At 36.6% G+C, this 26,144-nt stretch overlaps 1 protein-coding gene across 5 annotated transcripts in view; it reads right to left on the reverse strand.

The window, feature by feature from the left end:
• METTL15 (methyltransferase 15, mitochondrial 12S rRNA N4-cytidine) overlaps positions 1 to 26,144 on the reverse strand; it is a 382,575-nt gene that overhangs the window by 153,383 nt on the left and 203,048 nt on the right. The gene's annotated exons all lie outside the window — the stretch shown is intronic.

Here is a 26,144-nt window from a genome sequence, read left to right on the forward strand (position 1 = left end):
TGGGAACATGGCCCAGACAGTCAGGGAATACCTGTTGATTGGTTGACAGCATCACTTTGTGTTCATCTTTGTGCCTTTCACAATGTGCTAACTGCAGTACAAAACTGAGTCAGTTGCTGGACAATAAAAGTATACGAAGGCAAAAACAAGTAGAGTAAAAGAAGGAATGTATCGCCATTTAGCTCTTATCCAAACAATTTCAATCCAAATTAATTTTCTTTCTAGCTGGATTTTACCATGGGAGGAATAACTGTGTCAGCACATTTGGATTGATATGGTGTTTAATATGCTTAAGTTGTAGAGTATGGTTGTCCCTTTTATTTTGTTAATGCCAGATGTAATTTTATAATAAAACAATTTGTATTTATTAAAAACCATATGCAAATTACAAAATAGGAATTCTACCCTCTTTGCTTTTCCTTTTTTTCTCATTTCTTTCAAGTGCCTCCAAAATTGTCCTCCTGCATATCCGTGGATTTGTGAATTTTGACCATCATCCTTAAGGTGGCCACAAGAATTTGTGGCCATATTTGTAAACAATTCCATGGATCAGGTTATGCTGATCATCTCTATTTTGGGTACAGGCATTGTTTCTTATTTATCTACAGCCCCTGGATCACATAGCACATAGTAGGTATATAATAGATGTTTAAAGGATGAGTACATATAGAAAGAGTGGAGTGGGAAGGCCATAGCTTGAATACCATTGGTGGCCATCTCCGTAACAGCAACAGCAACATTTCTAAGGCTAAGATGTCCATGAAACAAACCATTGTGGCCAAACTCCCATCATTTATGCAATGTCTTCTGTGCTATTCTATACTCCTCACATCATCTTTACCATTTATAATCTTATTTATTATCACTTTTATTTTTCCTTAAAAATATTTACAAAGGAAGCAAAACCAATTCTGATATATATCAGAAGAGTGGATGCCTATAGAGGGTGGAGATTGACTGACAACTTCTAGGGAGATGAAAATGTTCTATATCTCAATCTGGTATATATACAGAACTACTGATTAAAATATGTAACTTTTGGGCTTCCCTGGTGGCACAGTGGTTAAGAATCTGCCTGCCAATGCAAGGGACACGGATTCGAGCCCTGGCCTGGGAAGATCCCTCATGCCACGGAGCAACTAAGCCTGTGTGCCACAACTACTGAGCCTGAGCTCTAGAGCCTGCAAGCCACAACTACTGAGCTCACCTGCCACAACTACTGAAGCCTGCATTCCTAGAGCCCATGCTCCACAAGAGAAGCCATGACAATGAGAAGCCCGTGCAGCGCAACAAAGAGTAGCCCCTGCTCACCGCAACTAAAGAAAACCTGCGCACGGCAATGAAGACCCAACACAGCCATAAATAAATAAATAAATTTATTAATAAAATAAAATATGTAACTTTTGCCTCATTTAAAAATATATTTAAAGGAAAGAAATAGATCAGGTAACTTTAAACACATTCACAATTAAACAGTGTTAACAGTGTTATTAGATTCTAGAGAGATATGATTCCTTACAGAAGACTCTAAGCCTGAAGACTGCTCTCTCCTTTTTAAAACAGATATTATTTAAAAAATAGTTATTACAGATAGATACAGAAATAAATATAAATGTATGTGTAGTTCCTAGCCATCTGCTAAAAGGGCTTGGAAACAGTGGCATCCCAGTAGTAATGAGCACCTAGTGATCATATCTTAGTTTCAAATAGTAAAATGAACAGGACTCCTTGAAGAAATGACTGAATCCAGGGCTGGAACTGGGAAAGAAGATGATTAGCGTGGAACATCTTTGGTAACAGAAATTAAGGAAATGCTCAAAGAAGGATGAGGGCGTATCAAAAGAACACAGAAGTAAAATTGAAGGGACTCTAACTGGCCAAATAAAAAATAAAAATATAAGTGTTAATAAATTAAATAAGATATTCTAAAAAACAACTGGCTCATCTTTAAAAATGCCAAGATGATGAAAGCTAAAGTAAGTAAAATATGGGTGCAAGAGGAGGACACTCTAAATTCTGCTCTGAGATGTCAGGGAAGGTTTACCAAAGGAGATGATATGCATGTAGTCTGGTAAAATGAAGTTGTTATATAACTACAGAGGAAGTAATTTTAGGCATAGGAGACATTTTCAGATGTGTAGAGTGCTGAGCACTGTAGTGAGTTGGGTGTACCTAGAACACACAGAGATGGTAAAGGCAGATGGGGAGATGATGTGGGACCAAATTATGATGGGCCACTTCCTCTTCTTTTGTACAGTGTTATGAGCACATGCAGTTTGATAAATTGAAAGAGCCATTTGAGCTGATATATTCGTCCAGGCCCTCTGAGAAGTAGACTCCAAGCCATGATTAAATGTGCACAGAGTTTATTAAGAGAACTACCTGCATGAAAGGAAATAAGGAGGAAGCTGAAGAAGTCTGGGAGAGCCATCAGACTGTGATGCAAGTCTGACCCTGTGTAAGGAGAGGTAAGGAAGTTTGGATGGAAGTTTCAGCAGAGCCATTTGTGAGTCCTTCAGTCAAAGCTGACTGTCAAGTACTCCCCATCTCTCAGAAATGGGTCTGTATTTGCATTCCTACCTCACTCAATTATTGGTGGGAAGCAGCCCACGGTAGGCACAGCCTCAGTGCAAATGCAGGGATGAACTTCAGAGAGCAGCAGCTTGGACCCTTAGTCAATTATGCTCCCTGTAGTAGGAGGCAGCCTTCTCATGGCCAGAACATTTGAGTTTTGGATGATGAAAAGGATTTAACTGTTAGAAGAGGTGAAGGTTATTACAAGGAGAGGTGTGAAGGAGCTTAAATTCAAGCATTTAGTACTTCACCTCGTTCTTTTTGAAGTATCAATATTCTTTTAGTTACTAAGGAATCTGGCATTTTTGAGCTGAGCTGTGAGCACACTTATCAGTCTGCAGTAAATAAACATGGACAACTAATCCTGGAGAATGCACCAACTTGCTTTGGCTTCTTAATGTAGTTAAGTCTTCTGTGTTTTGTCTGGTCCATCTGTGGAGGCTAACTTAAATATCACATAACTGTGTTCATTTTCTCTGGAATTATTTTGATCCACCATTGTAACACACATTGTTTTACACTCAGCAGAAGCTGCTTTGTAATGGTATACGCTTTACACTAATAGGGAAATAAACTTTATTTATATTTGGTAGAAAAACACATTTTTTTCCTTAAACATTAGGTTCATGTTGTGGGAAAAGCTGGTAATGAGGAATAGCAAAAGGGTCTGATTTTTTTTTTTTTAAAAATTTTTGGCTGCGTTGGGTCTTCGTTGCTGCACACAGGCTTTCTCTAGTTGCGGCGAGTGGGGGCTACTCTTTGTTGTGGTGCGTGGGCTTCTCATTGCAGTGGCTTCTCCTGCTGTGGAGCACAGGCTCTAGGAGTGTGGGCTTCAGTTGTTGTGCCTCGCGGGCTCTAGAGCGCAGGCTCAGTAGTTGTGGCACACGGGCTTAGTCGCTCTGCGGCATGTGGGATCTTCCCTGACCAGGGCTCGAACCCGTGTCCCACGCATTGGCAGGTGGATTCTTTACCACTGCACCACCAGGGAAGTCCCAAGTGTCTTTGATTTTGAAAAGGTTGGGAACAATTGAAATCAACGGATCCTGTTGAGGTCCTGTTGAGTTTGAAAAGACTATGAATCCATGCTGCATTTTCAGGTTGCTTTAGCCTTCTTAATTGCAAATTTCCTAAACCTTATTAAAGAAAGGAAATTATTTTTCTAGACTCATTTTACCCGGTTTGGAGTCCTCTCATTCTTTATCAAGTGCCTAAAAAGTTCTCCAAATTGCATAAGTAACAACTATAAAATATGACTCATTGCGTTTCTTTCAGTGAGTAATGCAATTAACACTACAATATTGTAGCCATTATTTTAAAAAATTCTTATTAATGATTATTAACTGCTAGCATGAGGGTTTTTTTTACCTCTGAGAAAAAGATTCAAGATACCCATTATAGCTTTTAACAAACTTAACAGTGTGTCCTTTCCTCAAAGGATGATGTGTCTGTTCCAAATGATGCCATTTAAAAACACAACAGAGCACTTCACTGGATTAAAAAAAAAAAAATCGTGCCTGGAAAAATTGGGGGGAAGTTTTTCCATTTGATGGCAAGAAAATTATTATTCTAAAAATGAAATGCATATAAGAAGTAGTTTAACTGAGGAATCATGCTAAAGATGTCTCTGTAAAATAGCTGCTGCATATGAACTGCAGTTTTGGCATTTAGTCTTCAAGACTATTCAGGTAAATGCTCTATAATACCTGAATAAGATAGCAATATTTTTTTGTGTGGTGAAGGGGATGGAGAGAGAATCCCCATCCCCCTTTAAAAGAATAATCATTAACTTTAAATATCTTTCATTATAAGCACCATTCCTGGTTTCATATATGCTGTGGTTACTTGCTCCTTATCAGGAATGCACCCATTTACCCAGTATTCACACTCAACTTTTAATGCTGATCTGAACGGCAACCCTGGTATAGTCAGGCTGAAACAATTTTTAGAGAGGAAGTTAGAATGAATTTGCTTGATTTTGGATGTGGGTACAAAGATCTGTTTTGGTTATTTTATTTTTAAGGCTGTTTTGTAGCTGCACCAAATCCACTGGCCCATTACAGAAGAGGAATGAAAAGATGTAGCTTCTTCATTGTCAGGATCACTGCACTGCATGACTTCAGGGGGTATGGCTTATATCCTCCTCCATGTGTGATACAGTACAATAGAAGAAACTGTTTATTCATTTATTACCAGATAGTTATTATGGGGGAGAGGGTTTTTTGAAAGGTGAAAAGCTGATCACTGATATAAAAAGCCAGATATACAGAAAAATTGACATTTATTCCAGATTTAAAACTGTGCTGTCCAATATGGTAGCTACTAGACACCTATAGCTTTCAAGAACCTATAATTCTTGAAATGTAGCAAGTCCAAATTGAGATGTGCTGTAAGTGTAAAACACATACTGGATTTTAAGGACTTAGTATAAAAAAAAGGAATGTAAACTATCTTATTTTTATGTTGATTATATGTTAAAATATATTGGATATATTAGTTTAACTAGATTATACTATTAAAATTAATTTCAATTATTCTCTTTTACTTTTCTCAATGTAGCTTCTCAAAATTTAAAATTACAATGTGGCTCAAATTGGTGGCTTGCATTATATTTCTATCGGACAGCACTAGTCTGGAGTATTTGATCTACTCAGACCCTCAGAAATCATTTCATCCCTTCTATTCTTTGTGTCTATCACGAAACTCCTACAGCAGCCCAGATTAGCCTTACTGGGACACTGCCTGGGTTGGTTGATGCCAAGATTGGAATCCTCTAAAACAAAGTAGGAAACTTGAAGCATCATGAATGAATGAGCCAAATGAGTTTAATAGGTAGAAATTGTCAACATTTATCCTTTGACTGTCACAGGGTCAGATTTGGGAAATATGGCTTGAATCGAGATGTTTCTCTAGTGCAAAAGTCATTGAACTGGAGCCCATCATAGACATGAGGGTGTTTTATAAACCCCTTGATATTATACAAAATTAATGTGTATGTGCTTTTTCATATAAAGAGACTCTAATTTTAATTAGATTCTCAAAAAAGACAATGGCTTCCAAAATATTAAGAATTCTAATTCTAGGATGAAATGGCTCATTCAGACAGGTTATACCACAATTACTGTTAGGTGGCCATCCATGTCTAAGAATATTAGTCTTCTCAATAATGTGCATTCACGGGTCATGGAAATCAAAGTTCATAAAGTTGAAAGAACAAGTATAACTAACAATAAGTGTAAGGCAGGAAGACTATTAATGACATTACAAGGAAAGGCCACCTGATATTACGTCCCAGGAAACAAAGCTACTGATGATTCAGCACACAATTCCTATTGCTCTCACACTAAAATGATCAGTTATACATCCCTTGGTATCCATGGGCGATTGGTTCCAGGACCCCCACGGATACCAAAATCTATGGATGCTCAAATTCCTTATACAAAATGGCATAGTATTTGTACATCCTCTTGTATACTTTAAATAATCTCTAGATTACTTATAATACCTAATACAGTGTGAATACTATGTAGTTTCCTGAATGAGGCAAATACAAATTTTGTTTTTTACAACTTTCTGGTTATTTTTTTACCAAATATTTTCGACCCAAGGTTGGTTGGATACAGATAAAAAACCCACAGATATGAAGGGCTGACCATAAATCCAGTTCTGCCTGGAAGAAGAAAACTTCATTCATTTATTCATTCCTTTGTGTTCTTATAGAATTTTAACCTCTATTATAGTATTTAGCCTGTTATATTCTAACTTTTCAGAACTTACATAACTGTCTCAGTTTATACTATAATGTGGTCCTTCAAGAACAAGAGGAACACCATTTCTTTTCACTTTTACGCCCAGCACCTAGCAAACAGACACTCAATAGATGTTGCTGAGTCAAATAATAAATTAATGGTTGTCTGATTTCTACATATCTCAGAATAAAAGATAGTAAGTGAAACAAATACAGCTTTAAAGAGTAAAATTTAATGGAGAGCTAAATAAAAGGCCAGAGTCATGTAGTTTTAGTCAAAAGACCAGATTTTACATTTGACCCTGTTCAATGTTCACAAATTGAACTAACCTGCAGAACGATTGCACACAGATTGCAGCTGTGATACACTTCTCCCAGGTCTAAACAGCGCTGATTCATTCACCACAGTTCGTTTGCAAGTGAAGGAAACAAACTTTTAAGTTAGAGAAATATAAGCAGTCTTAGATCTGGGAGTCATCAGGAAATGTTTGGTGCTTTAAAGAACTGACTGAAAGTTAAACAGGTTAATGTGACATTTCAAAGGGATTTTGAAATTCAATAGCTTTCTCTAGCAGCTGATGTTTATTCTCTGGTTGTAAGGCAAATGTTGAATTTCTTCAAAGGAACAATGATAGATTCTAGAATAACTAGACAGGTTCAGCATTCATGATAGTTGTTTCTTTCCCCTTCTCCCTAACCCCTCCCTACCCCATGAAAATCATATATGTATGTACAAAACAGAAAATGCGAAAGTCATCTGGCTGGCTCTTAAACATGGTTTTCATCATCATCAGAGAGATTTCTGTGTGAAAACTATAATTTATAGATTTAGAAGAAGTAGGTATGGTGCCATTAAAAAGAGAAAAGCAAAATCATAAACAATATATGTAAATCCAAGAAGAGGACATATTCTTTTTTTCTTACCATATCAGCACTGTGCAGAAATGTAAGATGTTTGCTATCGTTTGAGTGAAAGTTCCATGAGTTGAATAGTCCCCTCCAGTAGACATTTTCTTTCATTTTTAATATTTACTTATTTGAAGTATAGTTGATTTACAATATTATATTAGTTTCAGGTGTACAACATAGTGATTCAACATTTTTATAGATACTTCATTTAAAGTTATTAAAAATAGTGGCTATATTTCCCTGTGCCGTACAATATACCCTTGTTGCTCATCTATTTTATACATAGTAGTTTGTATCTCTTAATCCCATACCCCTATCCTGCTCCTCCCTCATTTCCTCTCCCTACTGATAATCACTAGTGTGTTCTCCATATTTGTGCATCTGTTTTTATATATACATATTTATTTTTAAGATTCCACATATAAGTGATAACATATAGTATTTGTCTTTATCTGATATTTCACTAAGCATAGTACTCTCTAGGTCCAACAACACTTTTGCAAATGGCACAGTTTAATTCTTTTTCATGGTTGAGTAATATTCCATGTGTGATATATAGATATATATAGTAATATTCCATGTGATGTATGTGTATATATATATATATATACCCACCTCACATCTTCTTTATCCATTCTTCTGTTGGTGGACACTTAGGTTGTGTCCATATCTTGGCTATTGTAAATAATGCTGCCATGAACACTGGGGTGCATATATTTTTTCGAATTATTGTTTTCATTTTTTTCAGATATATACCAGCAGTGACATTGTTGGATCACATGGCAGCTTTACTTTTAGTTTTTTGAGAAAACTCCATACCGTTTTTCACAGTGGCTGCACTAATTTACATTTCCACTAACAGTGTATAAACCTTCCCTTTTTTTCACATCCTTGCCAACATTTGTTATTTGTGGTCTTTTTTATGATAGCCACTCTGACAGGTGTGAGGTGATATCTCATTCTGGTTTTGATATGCATTTTTCTGATGATTAGTGATGTTGAGATGAAGCAATTTGAAAGCAATAGAAAGAAATAGATTGGAAGAATTAATATTGTTAAAGTGTCCAGAGTACCCAAAGCAATCTACAGATTTAATGCAATCTCTATCAAAATACCCATGATATTTTTCATAGAACTAGAACAAATAATCATAACATTTATATGGAATCACAAAAGACCCTGAATGACCAAGGCAATCTTGAGAAAAAAGAACAAAGCTGGAGGTATCACACTTCCTAACTTCAGACTATACTACAAAGCTACAGTAATAAAAACAGCATGGTACTGGCACAAAAACTGAAACACATATCAATGTAACAGACCTCTTAAACTCATACCTTTGGTGAGTTCTGTTAATTTTACATTCTCAAGACTTATGTTTGCATTCTGATCCGTAGCAATAATTCCCACGGTTGTTTACTCTTAGTTCTTTATTTACATGCATTCAAAGCTTATCCTAGTACATTTTATCAAACTTCTCCCTTAACTGATATTTTGTTTTGTATTTTGGTTTGCTGGATTCCATCAGTACCCCCTCCCCTCAAAAGATCACGTGAGCCATATTCCCTGAGAATGTGCATTGCCTATGATTTTGGCTTCTGGTGGGTTTTAAGATGCTGTTCCTAGGAAGTTTTGGGGGTCCTTGAAACTGTAACTTGATGTCTTTCATCAGTTTGGGGACATTCTCATCCATTCTCTATCCAAATGTGGCTTCTGTTCTATTTTATTTCTCCTTTTGGGATTCTAATTACACATGAATTAGACTTCTCATTGTAACTCCAATGCCTCTTGTACTCTTTTTTTTTTCTTTTTGTCTCCATGCTTTATTCTGGATATTTCCTTCTGAAATAACTTCTAGTTCACTATTTATCTTTAGCTGTGTATAATCTGCTCATAAACCAGTCCATTGAGTTCATAAGCTTGGGTACTATATTTTTCAGTTCTATAATTTTTGTTTTATTCTTTATAGTTTCCAGTTTATTTTCCTTGAACATATTTATAGCATTTGTCTGAATACGCCCCTGCCCTAGTGCGTTTTATTACCTGGATTTTTCTCTCTTTTAAAAATCATGCTTTGTTTCTTCATGACTGACTAATTTCTAAGTTAGTGATGGACACTAAATATGAAATATTACTGAAATGATTTGTGTGTAAGAATTTGTTTTTCCCAAAAGAGTATCTAAAATTGCTTTTATGAGGCATTTAGGGACTCTAGCATCCAGGATCAATTTAATCCAATTCAAGGACTAAGATAATTTGAAACTGAGCTTCAGTTCCTTCAAGGTCCAGTTGGCTTTGAGTTCACCTGTACTCCCTAAAGACTGTCATCAGAAGTTCTGTTTAGTTTCTCAGCTGCCACTTCTGGAATTGGCAACTGGCAGCTACAAATGCTGGGTTAACCTCTTTGGGTTTCCTTCTTCTCCTGGATATTTTTCACTGCCTTATTAACCCTCTGGTGCTTTCAAAGTGAATTCTTATTAAAAAAATCTTTTCTAGGTTTTCTAGTTGTTCTGAGTGGGATGGTTGGTCCAAATTATTGTTTGCCATTACCAAAGCTGAAGTCCTGGTTATTGGTACACACATTACTTTAAAAAAAAATTATTTTATTTATTTATTTTTGGCTGTGTGGGGTCTTCGTTGCTGCACATAGACCTTCTCTAGTTGCGGCGAGCAGGGGTTACTTTTCATTGTGGTGCACGGGCTTCTCATTGCGGTGGCTTCTCTTGCTGCGGAGCACAGGCTCTAGGTGCACGGGCTTCAGTAGTTGTGGCACATGCAGGCTCAGTAGCTGTGGCTCACAGGCTCTAGAGCGCAGGCTCAGTAGTTGTGGTGCATGGGCCTAGTTGCTCAGCGGTATGTGGGACCTTCCCAGGTCAGGGCTTGAACCCATGTCCCCTGCATTGCCAGGCAGATTCTTCACCACTGCATCACCAGGGAAGTCCAGGACACACCTTACTTAATTTGATGTCAATTTTAACTTCCAGGAAGACTCCAATCTCTGTTATTTCCACTGTCTGTTATCTTGGCAGGATACTCATCTCTCATCTACTCCATGGATGATCATGGAGTAATTTTCACAGTACTGCCTTCACTAAATGCACATCCCTAGAACTACCTATACCTTGTGAACAACCCACAGGAGACATGGTCTGGCTTTACGGGACATAGAAAGAGGATTTGGTCAAGGAATCAGAGTTAGAGAGAAAAAGCTACAGGAGTGATTTTGGAGAATACAATGGAGAACAGATTTTTATGGAAGGATAGATGAACATTATCAAATGCTGAAGAGATCAGGAAAGTGAAGAGGGAGATTAGGATACAGGGCCTGGTAATTAAGAGGTCACCATTAATACTTAAGAGAATAGTTTCTGTAGAGAGTATACTGGAATTGGATAAGTGAAATATAGATGAAGAGTTGGAGACTCTCTTTAGGAGGTCAAGATATGAAAGAAAACAGAATGATGGGGGTTATTTTGGTAAGGAAAACAGAGTCAAGGAGAGATTTTAGTTATTATGATTTGCTTTTAGCATGGTTCACTTTTGAATATGTTTGTAGACTGAAGGAAAGATACCAGTGGAGAATGGATTCAAGACTGAAGAGGGCAAGAAAATTGAACTAAGTCCTAGAGAAGACAGAAAGAAAAGGAGTCAGGATAAACTCTCTGATGAGAAACAGGAGTACAAAATGGAGATAAAGTAAGAGATTTATAAATTCTGAGACAAAGGTAAGTGGGTGGGAATTACATAGATCCAGTTCTAATAATATATGTTTCAGTGGTGCTGCAAGAGAAGATCATCAGCTCATTCTAAGTGTGAACTGTCTATTTACCTTTCATGTTATTTTCTCCTGAACACCTGCAATATACACACTTTATTGGTCCTTTAGTCTCTACGCATTGACTTTAGAGTGCAGAAATAGGAAACTTCTTAAATACTCCTTTAGAAATCTTCCATCTCATATATCATAAAATACTCATTTTCCCTCCTCAAAATGTATTTTGGAGAATCTTACTAAAAGGACCACTTAGGTTGGACACTTACTGATATGGAAGTGTAGGACAAATAACATTCTCTGACCTAAATGAATGTCAAATACCTTGAGCAACTGGTTCGTTTCTTCCCAGTTTGTTTTCTCATAAATGGAAACTCCACAAGGGCAATGACTGTGTGTTTTATAGGCCTTGTCAAGGTATAGCAACCACTGCGGGTGTTAAATAAATATCAAATAGGAATAAAATTCCCAAATAATAAACCGACCATAAACCCAATCAACTACTGTTAGTGATGCAGAGGCTGCACTTAAAACTACCAGGAAAAAAGTACATACCTCCTTAACCATGGTGTCCAGAAATGTGAGTTACATTGTGGTAATTATGACTTAAAGTTAACTCATAAATATTTACTGAGTATTTCCTATTTGATTCATAGTAACCTGATGAGAAAGTACCAATACTGTACTCATTTTGAAGTGAAATAAATGAGGATTCAGGATACTACAGAGCTATTCAGCTAATATATTCAAACCTGGAATTCAAGCTCGTTTTTCTGACTCCAAAGCCAATGGTTTTATTTACAACCTTGCCCTCAATTTAGCACTTATAAGAGTTGGATGATAATGCTTTTCCACGTGAAAGAATGAGGAATCATACCATTTGATTGTTTAACAATACAGATCCTCACCTTCTGCACGGCAGACAAGTACTACTGGCCAAACATAAAGATAGAGTTTAATGAACAGAAGCTATTACTCAAGAATCAGAAATGGAGCATGTCCTCTTGTTTGATTTCAGCTTTGTATTCTAACATCTGGGCAGTGATATATTTAATAGGGCATATGCTAATGGCAGAAAATCTGTCCTTAAATACCCTGTATTTAAGGTAAAGAATTGCCTAAGGAAATGTTACATTACCAGAAAGGCAAACTTCTACTTTGCATAACAGAGCATTACATTTTATTTCTTTACTTTGATGTCTAACAATCTTGGTAAATTATGTGAGAAGAGAGTGAGGTGGCCAAAACCTCTGTGAAGAATTATAAGGTCCACCTAAATGATAAGTATTATGAAATATCATCACTGTTCTTGCATTAATTAATTCTATTGAAGTTTTAATGCTTTTGAAAATTTAGGTTGTAACAAGACAAAAAAGAATTTACATTTAAACTATCTCTTAGTATTCCTGCAGATCACGCTGTGTGTTACCAAATATTAGTTGGGAATAGTAGCTATAAACAGATGAAATTTGAGAAAATAATATAAAAATAGTTATGCTTGTTATACAATATAGCTTATTTAGAATATCATGCTGAGTTTTACAAACCATACTTCATTCAACATTGAACATAGGGCATTGTGGTTCTGAGAAAAATTTATCTCTAATCAGGATTTCTGTCATTAAATTTATATTTGTCAAGAACCTCACAAAATTCCCTTTACATTTTAATACTTATCTCTTTCTATTATGGAATGTTGTTCAGACACAAAAAATCTATCAGAATACTGCAGCACTCAAAAAAGAAACGAAAAAAGAATGAAAAGAACTGAGGACAGTTTCAGAGACCTCTGGGACAATATTAAACACACCAACATTCGAATTACAGGGGTACCAGAAGAAGAAGAGAAAAAGAAAGGGACTGAGAAAATATTTGAAGAGATTATAGTTGAAAACTTCACTAATATGGGAAAGGAAATAGTTAATCAAGTCCAGGAAGCACAGAGAGTCCCATACAGGATAAATCCAAGGAGAAACACGCCAAGAAACATATTAATCAAACTATCAAAAATTAAATACAAAGAAAACATATTAAAAGCAGCAAGGGAAAAACGACAAATAACACACATGGGAATCCCCATAAGGTTAACAGCTGATCTTTCAGCAGAAACACTGCAAGCCAGAAAGGAGTGCCAGGAAATGTTTAAAGTGATGAAGGAGAAAAACCTACAACCAAGATTACTCCACCCAGCAAGGATCTCATTCAGATTTGATGGAGAAATTAAAACCTTACCAGACAAGCAAAAGCTGAGAGAGTTCAGCACCACCAAACCAGCTCTACAACAACTGCTAAAGGAACTTCTGTAGGCAAGAAACACAAGAGAAGGAAAAGACCTACAATAACAAGCCCAAAGCAATTAAGAAAATGGGAATAGGAACATACATATCGATAATTACCTTAAATGTAAATGGACTAAATGCTCCCACCAAAAGACACAGACTGGCTGAACGGATACAAAAACAAGACCTGTAGATATGCTGTCTACAAGAGACCCACTTCAGACCTAGGGACACATACAGACTGAGTGTGAGGGGATGGAAAAAGATATTCCCTGCAAATGGAAATCAAAAGAAAGCTGGAGTAGCAATTCTCATATCAGACAAAACAGACTTTAACATAAAGGCTATTACAAGACACAAAGAGGACATTACATAATGATCAAGGGATCGATCCAAGAAGAAGATACAACAATTGTAAATATTTATGCACCCAACATAGGAGCACCTCAATATATAAGGCAAATACTAACAGCCATAAAAGGGGAAATTGTCAGTAACACAATCATAGTAGGGGACTTTAACACCCCACTTTCACCAATGGACAGATCATCCAAAATTATAATAAATAAGGAAACACAAGCTATAAATGATACATTAAAAAAGATGGACTTAATAGATATTTATAGGACATTCCATCCAAAAACAACAGAATACACATTTTTCTCAAGTGCTCATGGAACATTCTCCAGGATAGATCATATCTTGGGTAACAAATCAAGCCTTGGTAAATTTAAGAAAATTGAAATGGCATCAAGTATCTTTTCCGACCATTACACTATGAGACTAGATATCAATTACAGGAAAAGATCTGTAAAAAATACAAACACATGGAGGCTAAACAATACACTACTCATTAAGCAAGTGATCACTGAAGAAATCAAAGTGGAAATCAAAAAATACCTAGAAACAAATGACAATGGAGACACGACAACACAAAGCCTATGGGATGCAGCAAAAGCAGTTCTAAGAGGGAAGTTTATAGCAATACAATCCTACCTTAAGAAACAGGGAACATCTCGAATAAACAACCTAACCTTGCACCTAAAGCAATTAGAGAAAGAATAAAAAACCCCAAAGTTAGCAGAAGGAAAGATATCATAAAAATCAGATCAGAAATAAATGAAAAAGAAATGAAGGAAATGATAGCAAAGATCAATAAAACTAAAAGCTTGTTCATTGAGAAGATAAACAAAATTGATAAACCATTAGCCAGACTCATCAAGAAAACAAGGGAGAAAACTCAAATCAACAGAACCAGAAGTGAAAAAGGAGAAATAACAACTGACACTGCATAAATACAAAGGATCATGAGAGATTACCACAATCAACTATATGTCAATAAAATGCACAACCTGGAAGAAATGGACAAATTCTTAGAAATGCACAACGTGCCAAGACTGAACCAGGAAGAAAAAGAAAATATGAACAGACCAGTCACAAGTAATGAAATTGAAACTGTGATTAAAAATCTTCCAACAAACAAAAGTCCAGGAACAGATGGCTTCACAGGCGAATTCTATCAAACATTTAGAGAAGAGCTAACACCTATCCTTCTCAAAATCTTCCAAAATATAGCAGAGGGAGGAACACTACAAAACCCATTCTACAAGGCCACCATCACCCTGATACCAAAACCAGACAAAGCTGTCACAAAGAAAGAAAACTACAGGCCAATATCACTGATGAACATAGATGCAAAAATCCTCAACAAAATACTAGTAAACAGAATCCAACAGCACATTAAAAGGACCATACACCATGATCAAGTGGGGTTTATTCCAGGAATGCAAGGACTCTTCAATATATGAAAATCAAGCAACGTGGTACACCATATTAACAAATTGAAGGAGAAAAAAATATGATCATCTCAATAGATGCAGAGAAAGCTTTTGACAAAATTCAACATGCATTTCTGAAAAAAACCCTGCAGAAAGTAGGCATAGAGGGAACTTTCCTCAACATAATAAAGGCCATATATGACAAACCCACAGCCAACACCGTCCTCAATGGTGAAAAACTGAAACCATTTCCACTGAGATCAGGAAGAACACAAGGTTGCCCACTCTCACCACTATTTTTTTTTAATTTTATGTTTTAATTTTTTTTTTTTTTGCAGTACGTGGGCCTCTCACTGCTGTGGCCTCTCCCATTGTGGAGCACAGGCGCTGGACGCGCAGGCTCAGCAGCCATGGCTCATGGGCCCAGCCGCTCCACGGCACGTGGGATCCTCCCGGACCGCAGCACGAACACATGTCCCCTGCATCAGCAGGCGGACTCCCAACCACTGCGCCACCAGGGAAGCCCTCTCACCACTATTACTCAACATAGTTTTGGAATTTTAGCCACAGTAATTAGAAAAGAAATAAAAGGAATCCAAATTGGAAAAGAAGAAGTAAAGCTGTCACTGTTCGCAGATGACATGATACTCTACATAGAGAATGCTAAAGATGCTACCAGAAAACTACTAGAACTAATCAATGAATTTGGTAAAGTAGCAAGATACAAAATTAATGCACAGAATTCTCTGGCATTTCTATACACTAATGATGAATAATCTGAAAGCGAAATTAAGAAAACACTCCCATTTACCATTGCAACAAAAAAGAATAAAATATCTAGGGATGAACCTACCTAAGGAGACAAAAGACCTGCATGCAGAAAATTATAAGACACTGCTGAAAGAAATTAAAGATGATACAAATAGATGGAGAGATATACCATGTTCTTGGATTCAAAGAATCAACATTGTGAAAATGAATCTATTATCCAAAGCAATCTACAGATTCAGTGCAATCCCTATCAAACTACCACTGGCATTTTTCACAGACCTAGAACAAAAAATTTCACAAAGACCCCGAATACCCAAAGCAATCCTGAGAACAAAAAATGGAGCTGGAGGAATCAGGCTCCCTGACTTCAGACTATACTACAAAGCTACAATAATCAAGACAGTACTGGCACAAAAACAGAAAGATAGATCAATGGACCAGGATAGAAAGCCCAGAGATAAACCCACGCACATATGGTCACTTTATCTTTAATAAAGGATGCAAGAATATGCAGTGGAGAAAAGACAGCCTCTTAAATAACTGGTGCTGGGAAAATTGGACAAGTACATATAAAAGTATGAAATTAGAACACTCCCTAACACCATACACAAAAATAAACTCAAAATGGATTAAAGACCTAAATGTAAGGCCAGACACTATCAAACTCTTAGATCTTAGAGGAAAACATAGGCAGAACACTCTATGATATACATCAAAGCAAGATCCTTTTCGACCCTTCTCCTAGAGAAATGGAAATAAAAACAAAAATAAACAAATGGGACCTAATGAAACTTAAAAGCTTTTGCACAGCAAAGGAAACAAGACCAAAAGACAACCCTCAGAGTGGGGGAAAATATTTGCAAATGAAGCAACTGATAAAGGATTAATCTCCAAGATTTACAAGCAGCTCATGCAGCTCAATATCAAAAAAAAAAAAAAAAAAAAAAAACAAAACCCAATCCAAAAATGGGCAGAAGACCTAAATAGACATTTCTGCAAAGAAGATATACAGATTGCCAACAAACACATGAAAGAATGCTCAACATCATTAATCATTAGAGAAATGCTAATAAAAACTACAATGAGATATCATCTCTCACCGGTCAGAATGGCCATCATCAAAAAATCTAGAAACAATAAATGCTGGAGAGGTTGTGGAGAAAAGGGAACACTCTTGCACTGTTGGTGGGAATGTAAATTGATACCGCCACTATGGAGAACAGTATGGAGGTTCCTTACAACACTAAAAATAGAACTACCATACAACCCAGCAATCCCAGTACTGTACGTATACCCTGAGAAAACCATAATTAAAAAGTCATGTACCAAAATGTTCATTGCAGTTCTATTTACAATAGCCAGGACATGGAAGCAACCTAAGTGTCTATCATCGGATGAATGGATAAAGAAGATGTGGCACATATATACGATGGAATATTACTCAGCCATAAAAAGACACGAAATTGAGATATTTTTAGTGAGGTGGATGGACCCAGAGTCTGTCATACAGAGTGAAGTAAGTCAGAAAGAGAAAAACAAATACTGTATGCTGACACATGGAATCTAAGAAAAAGAAAAAAATGGTCTTGAAGAACCTACGGGTAAGATAGGAATAAAGACACAGACCTACTAGAGAATGGACCTGAGGATATGGGGAAGGGGAAGGGTAAGCTGTGACAAAGTGAGAGAGTGGCATGGACATATATACACTACCAAACGTAAAATAGATAGCTAGTGGGAAGCAGCCGTATAGTACAGGGAGATCAGCTAGGTGGTTTGTGACCACGTAGAGGGGTGGGATAGGGAGGGTGGGAGGGAGGGAGACACAAGAGGGAAGAGATATGGGAAGTGTGTATGTGTATAGCTGATTCACTTTGTTACAGAGCACAAACTAACACACCATTGTAAAGCAATTATACTCCAATAAAGATGTTAAAAAAATAAATTAAAAAAATTAGATTTAAACTATCTCTTAGTATTCCTGCATATGACACTGTGTGTTACCAAATATTACTTGTGAATAGTAGCTATAAACAGATGAAATTTGAGAAAATAATATAAAAATAGTTATGGTTGTTATATAATCTAGCTTCTTTAGACTATCACGCTGAGTTTTACCAAGCATATTTCATTCAACATTGAATATATGGCATTGTGTTTCTGAGAAAAATTTATCTCCAATCAGGATTTCTGTCATTAAATTTATATTTGTCAAGAACCTCACAAAATTCCCTTCACATTTTAATACTTATCTCTTTCTATTATGGAATGTTGTTTAGATGCAAAAAAACTATCAGAATACTGCAGCACTCAAGAAAACGCAATAGAAAAATACATTAAAATAAAAATTACAGATTTTAACCAGAAGCAATTTTTAGTTAATCCTTACCCATTACTAAGAATCTAACATGTAGTTCTTAGTTTGTGAGAGTACATGCTAATATTGCATAATATTTCTTTTTCTAGAGTAAATGTGAAATATAAATGAATGTCATCTCCAATGGCATAAGAAATTCACATGTAAAAAGAGAGAGGGAAAGGGAAGGAGTATAAAAAGAAGAAAAGAATTGAGAGAGGTGTTTTTGATTTCTTCCTAAATGGTCAGGCTTTAATCTATACTTATTGAATGAACATATCCAAGTATTTATCTTCTTTAACCAAATGAAAGTGCTGCTATAAATTCTGTATCTGTTGTACATTTTGAATTTTCCACTAAGAACTGTCTCACACTTTTTGAATAAGATTTCAAATGAAATTAAAAAAAATTCTACAGTATAAATACATTACTATCTCTGCTTCTCATTTAAAAACAGAAATTAGAATAAGGAATTTTATAAACCTCTGAAGATATGTAATACTCTGCAAACATTAAAGAAAATACGATTTTCAACAATTTGCAAGAGAATTTTAAGAGATTTTAGTTAATCTCAAAAACCTAGTTACAGAGATTGGTTCAAGATGGCGGAGTAGAAGGACGTGCTCTCACTCCCTCTTGCAGGAGCTCCGGAATCACAACTAACTGCTGAACAATCATCGACAAGAAGACACTAGAACTTACCAAAAAAGATACCCCACATCCAAAGACAAAGGACAAGCCACAATGAGATGGTAGGAGGGGTGCAATCACAATAAAATCAAATCCCATAACTGCTGGGTTGGTAACTCACAAACTGAAGAACACTTATACCACAGAAGTCCACCCACTGGATTTAAGGATCTGAGCCCCACGTCAGATTTCCTAACCTGGGGGTCTGGCAACGGGAGGAGGAATTCCTAGAGAATCAGACTTTGAAGGCTAGTGGGATTTGATTGCAGGACTTTGACAGGACTGGGGGACACAGACTCCACTTTGGAGAGCACACACAGTAGTGTGCTCATCAGGATCCAGGAGAAGGAGCAGTGACCCCATAGGAGACTGAACCAAACCTATCAGCTAGTGTTGGAGGGTCTCCTGCAGAGGCTGGGGGTGGCTGTGTCTCACCGTGAGAACAAGGACACTGGCAGCAGAAGTTTGGGGAAGTATTCCTTGGTGTGAGCCCTCCCAGAGTCTGTCAATAGCCCCACCAAAGAGCCCGGGTAGGCTCCAGTGTTGGATCGCCTCAGGCCAAACAACCAACAGGGAGGGAACACAGCCCCATCCATTAGCAGACAAGTGGATTAAAGTTTTACTGAGTTCTGCCCACAAGAGCAACAGTCAGCTCTACCCACCACCAGTCCCTCCCATCAGGAAACTTGCACAAGCCTCTTAGATAGCCTCATCCACCAGAGGGCAGACAGCAGAAGCAAGAAGAACTATAATCCTGCAGCCTGTGAAACAAAAACCACATTCACAGAAAGATAGACAAGATGAAAAGGCAGAGGGATATGTACCAGATGAAGGAAAGAGATAAAACCTTAGAAAAACAATTCAATGAAGTGGAGATAGGCAACCTTCCAGAAAAGGAATTCAGAATAATGATAGTGAAGATGATCCAGGACCTCGGAAAAAAGAATGGAAGCAAAGATTGAGAAGATGCAAGAAATGTTTAACAAAGACCTAGAAGAACTAAAGAACAAACAAACAGAGATGAACACTACAATAACTGAAATGAAAAATACACTAGAAGGAATAAATAGCAGACTAACTGAGGCAGAAGAATGGATAAGTGACCTGGAAGACAGAATGGTGGAATTCATTGCTGCAGAACAGAATAAAGAAAAAAGAATGAAAAGAAAGGAAGACAGCCAAAGAGACCTCTGGGACAACATTAAACACAATAACATTCACATTATAGGGGTCCCAGAAGGAGAAGAGAGAGGGAAATGACCAGAGAAAATATTTGAAGAGATTATAGTCGAAAACTTCCCTAAAATGGGAAAGGAAATAGCCACCCAAGTCCAGGAAGCACATAGAGTCCCATACAGGATAAACCCAAGGAGAAACACACCAAGACACATTGTAATCAAACTGGCAAAAATTAAAGAAATAGAAAAATTATTGAAAGCAGCAACGGAAAAACGACAAATAACATACAAGGGAACTCCCATAAGTTTAACACCTGATTTCTCAGCAGAAACTCTACAAGCCAGAAGGGAGTGGCATGACATAATTAAAGTGATGAAAGGGAAGAACCTGCAACCAAGATTACTCAACCCAGCAAGGATCTCAATCAGATTGGATGGAGAACTCAAAAGCTTTACAGACAAGCAAAAGCTAAGAGAATTCAGCACCACCAAACCAGCTCTACAAAAAATGCTAAAGGAACTTCTCTAAGTGGGAAATACAAGAGGAGAAAAGGACCTACAAAACAAACCCAAAACTTTTAAGAAATGGTAAGAGGAACATACATGTCGATAATTACCTTAAACGTGAATGGATTAAATGCTCCAACCAAAAGACACAGGCTTGCTGAGTGGATACAAAAACAAGACCCATTCATATGCTGTCTACAAGAGACCAACTTCAGACCTAGGGACACATACAGACTGAAAGTGAGGGGATGGAAAAAGATATTCCATGCAAATGGAAATCAAAAGAAAGTTGGAGTAGCAATATTCATATCACATAAAATATACTTTAAAATAAAGAATATTACAAGAGACAAGGAGGGACACTACATAATGATCAAGGGATCAATTGCAAAAGAAGATGTAACAATTATAAATACATCTGAACCCAACATAGGAGCACCTCAATATATAAGGCAAATGCTAACAACCATAAAAGGGGAAATCGACAGTAGCACAGTCATAGTAGGGGACTTTAACACCCAACTTTCACCAATGGACAGATCATCCAAAATGAAAATAAATAAGGAAACACAAGCTTTAAATGACACAATAGACCAGAGAGACTTAACTAATATAGTACATTCCATCCAAAAACAGCTGATTACACTTTCTTCTCAAGTGTGCACAAAAAATTCTCCAGGATAAATCACATTTGGGTCACAAATCAAGCCTCAGTAAATTTAAGAAAACTGAAATCATATTAAGCATCTTTTCTGACCACAACACTATGAGATTATCAATTATAGGGAAAAAATGTAACAAACACAAACACATGGAGGCTAAACAATACATTACTAAATAACCAAGAGATCACTGAAGAAATCAAAATGGAAATCAAAAAAATATCTAGAGCCAAATGACAATGAAAACACGATGATCCAAAACCTATGGGACACAGAAAAACAGTTCTAAGACAGAATTTTACAGCAATACAAGCCTACCTCAAGAAACAAGGAAAATCTCAAATAAACAATCTAACCTTACACTTAAAGGAAGTAGAGAAAGAAGAACAAAGAAAACCCAAAGTTAGCACAAGGAAAGAAATCATAAAGATCAGAGCAGAAATAAATGAAATAGAAACAAAGAAAACAAATAGCAAAGATCAATAAAGCTAAAAGTTGGTTCTTTGAGAAGATAAACAAATTGATAAACCATTAGCCAGACTCATCAAGAAAAAGAGGGAGAGGACTCAAATCAATACAATAGAAATGAAGTAGGAGAAGTTACAACAGACACTGCAGAAATACAAAGCATCCTAAGAGACTACTACAAGCAACTCTATGCCAATAAAATGGACAACCTGGAAGAAATGGACAAATTCTTAAAAGGTATAACCTTCCAAGACTGAACCAGGAAGAAATAGAAAATATGAACAGACCAATCACAAGTAATGAAATTGAAACTGTGATTAAAAATCTTCCAACAAACAAAAATACAGGACCAGATGGATTCACAGGTGAATTCTATCAAACATTTAGAGAACAGCTAACATCCATTCTTCTCAAACTCTTCCAAAAAATTGCAGAGGAAGGAACACTCCCCAACTTATTCTATGAGGCCACCAACACCCTCATACCAAAACCAGACAAAGATACTACAAAAAAAGAAAATTACATAGCAATATCACTGATGAATATAGATGCAAAAATCCTCAACAAAATACTAGCAAACAGAATCCAACAACACATTAAAAGGATCATACACCATGATCAAGTGGGATTTATCCCAGGGATGCAAGGATTCTTCAATATAAGCAAATCAATCAATGTGATACACCATAGTAACAAACTGAAGAATAAAAACCGTATGATCTTCTCAATAGATGCAGAAAAGGCTTTTGACAAAATTCAACACGGATTTATGATAAAAACTATCCAGAAAGTGGGCATAGAGGGAACCTACCTCAATATAATAAAGGCCATATATGACAAGCCCACAGCAAACGTCACTCTGAATGGTGAAAAACTGAAAGCATTTCCTCTAAGATCAGGAGCAAGACAAGGATGTTCACTCTCACCACTATTATTCTACATAGTTTTGGAAGCCCTAGCCACGGCAATCAGAGAAGAAAAAGAAATAAAAGGAATATAATTTGGAAAAGAAGAAGTAAAACTGTTACTGTTTGCAGATGACATGATACTATACATAGGGACTCCTAAAGATGTCACCAGAAAAGTATTAGAGATAATCAATGAATTTGATAAAGTTGCAGGATACAAAATTAATGCACAGAAATCTCTTGCCTTCCTATACATTAATGATGAAAAATCTGAAACAGAAATTCAGGGAACACTCCCATTTACCACTGCAACAAAAAGAATAAAATACCGAGGAATAAACCCACCTAAGGAGACAAAAGACCTGCATGCAGAAAACTATAATACACTGATGAAAGAAATTAAAGATGATATAAACAGATGGAGAGATGTACCATGTTCTTGGATTGGAAGAATCAATACTGTGAAAATGACTATACTACCCAGAGCAATCTACAGACTCAATGCAACCCCTATCAAATTACCAATGGCATTTTTTACAGAACTAGAACAAAAAAATCTTAAAATTTGTATGGAGACACAAAAGCAGTATAGCTTTTGTGGAGCTTTTGTATATATAGCCAAAGACTGCCAAAGCAGTCTTGCGAGAAAAAAATGGAGCTGGAGAAATCAGACTCCCTGACTTCAGACGATACGAGAAAGCTATAGCAATCAAGACAATATGATACTGGCACAAAAAGAGAAACATAGATCAACGGAACAGGATAGAAAGCCCAGAGATAAACCCACGCACCCATGGCCAACTAATCTGTGACAAAGGAGGCAAGGATATACAATGGAGAAAAGACAGTCTCTTCAATAAGTGGTGCTGGGAAAACTGGACAGCTACATGTAAAAGAATGAAATTAGAACATTCCCTAACACCATACACAAAAATAAACTCAAAATGGATTAAAGACCTAGATGTAAGGCCAGAACCTATCAAACTCTTAGAGGAAAACAGGCAGAACGCTCTGTGACATAAATCACAGCAAGATCCTTTTTGACCCACCTCCTAGAGAAATGGAAATAAAACCAAAAATAAACAAATGAGACCTAATGAAACTTAATAGATTTTGCAAAGCAAAGGAAAATACAAACAATACGAAAAGAGAACCCTCAGAATGGGAGAAAATATTGCAAATGAATCAATGGACAAAGGATTAATCTCCATAGTATATAAACAGCTCATGCAGCTCAATATTAAAAAAACAAACAAACCAATACAAAAATGGGCAGAACACCTAAATAGACATTTCTCCAAAGAAGACATACAGATGGCCAAGAAGCACATGAAAAGCTGCTCAACATCACTAATTATCAGAGAAATACAAATCAAAACTACAATGAGGTATCACCTCACAGCAGTTAGAATGTACATCATCAGAAAATCTACAAACAATAAATGCTGGAGAGGGTGTGGAGAAAAGGGATCCCCCTTGGACTGTTGGTGGGAATGTAAATTGATACAGTCACTATGGAGAACAGTATGGAGGTTCCTTAAAAAAGTAAAATAGAATTACCATATGACACAGCAATCCCACTATTGGGCTTATACCCAGAGGAAACCGTAATTCAAAAAGACACATGCACCTCAATGTTCATTGCAGCACTATTTACAGTAGCCAGGGCATGGAAGCAACCTAAATGCCCATCGAGAGACAAATGGATAAAGGAGATGTGGTAAATATATACAATGGAATATTACTCAGTCATAAAAAGGAACAAAATTGGGTCATTTGTAGAGATGTGAATGGACCTACAGACTGTCATATAGAGTAAGTCAGAAAGAGAAAAATAAATATCGTATGTTAACACATATATGTGGAACCTAGAAAAACGGTACAGATGAACTGGTTTGCAGGGCAGAAATTGAGACACAGATGTAGAGAACAAACGTATGGACACCAAGTGGGGAAATCGGCAGGGGTGGTGGTGGTGGTGATGGTGGTGTGATGAACTGAGAGATTGGGATTGACATATGTACACTAATATGTATACAATGGATAACTAATAAGACCCTGCTGTATAAAAAAAATAACATTCAATAATTCAAAAAAAACCCTTAGACATACTGTATTCTTTTTTTTTTTTTTAGCGGTACGCGGGCCTCTCACTGTTGTGGCCTCTCCCGTTGTGGAGCACAGGCTCCGGACATGCAGGCTCAGTGGCCATGGCTCACGGGCCCAGCCGCTCTGCGGCATGTGGGATCTTCCAGGCCCGGGGCACGAACCCGTGTTCCCTGCATTGGCAGGCGGACTCTCAACCACTGTGCCACCAGGGAAGCCCTGTATTCTCTTATAAACTATTGGTTGTAACATAATAAATAGTTCAATATAAATGAAGTTAAGCACAAACCATATATGACATATTACATGAAATAGAAAAAAAAATAGATATCACATATTACATGAAATAGAAAAAAATATATAGATACGCTATAGCCCAAAAATTACCCCCAAAAAGTTACCCTAGAAATTTCAAAAAGATTACATAACTAACATATAATTGTTAAAATGAAATGAATATACAAAATAGGGATATCAATTAAAAATTGTGTGCAGTTATTAAATTTCATTTCTTAATAAGCAATGAACTAAAACCTGTTAACTGATGTCCTACACAATGGGATGGATGTTATATTAAAATGATTGGTAGAGAGCAGTCAATACAAAGATTCTGAGATGTAAAACAACTGTTTGTTTTATATAGCTTATATTTTATTGGAAAAGTAATGTACTTTTCCAATAAAATGTACTAAAATGTATTCATTTCAATAATCTGTTTTATTTTCTATATGTATTGTATGAATTTCCCTAAACCATTCTCCAGAGTTAACAATTTGAAACTCATTCATGTATTTTATTATGCATCCTACAACTAAAACTAAGAGTCAAGTAAGAATGATTGTGGCAAACAGCCTAATTACAGAAAAGAAGCTAATATATTTTTACACTACAACATTTTGAAACCAATTTTGTGTTTATTGAAGCACGATTTTTTCTTCATGAATATTTTTCAAGATTTTTTTTTTTGGGTCAGAGTATTAGTTCCTTAGGGCTGCCGTAATAAATTACCACAGATTGGCTGGCATAAAATAGCAGAAATTTATTCTGTCACTGTTCTGGAGCCTGGAAGTCTGAAACCAAGGTGTCAGCAGAGTTATTAGTTCCTACTAAAGTCTATGAGGGAGAATCTATTCCATGCTTCTCTCCTAGCTTCTTATGGTTGCCAGCAATTCTTGGTGTCCCTTGGCTTGTAGATGTATCACTTCAATTTCTGCCTCTACCTTCATGTGGCATTCTTCCCTGTGTCTCTCTCTTCTCCTCTTCTTATAATGACACAGACATATTGGATTAAGGGCCTTCCCTGCTCCAGTATGACCTCCTCTTAACTACTTACATCTGCAATAGCCATATTTCCACATAAGGTCACATTATGAGGTTTTGCAAAGGACATGAAGTTTGTAAGGATGCCATCCAACCCAGGGCAGTCAATTTCCATTTAACA

The sequence above is a fragment of the Pseudorca crassidens genome, chromosome 9 (genome assembly GCF_039906515.1).
Source record: "Pseudorca crassidens isolate mPseCra1 chromosome 9, mPseCra1.hap1, whole genome shotgun sequence".
NCBI lineage: Eukaryota > Metazoa > Chordata > Mammalia > Artiodactyla > Delphinidae > Pseudorca > Pseudorca crassidens.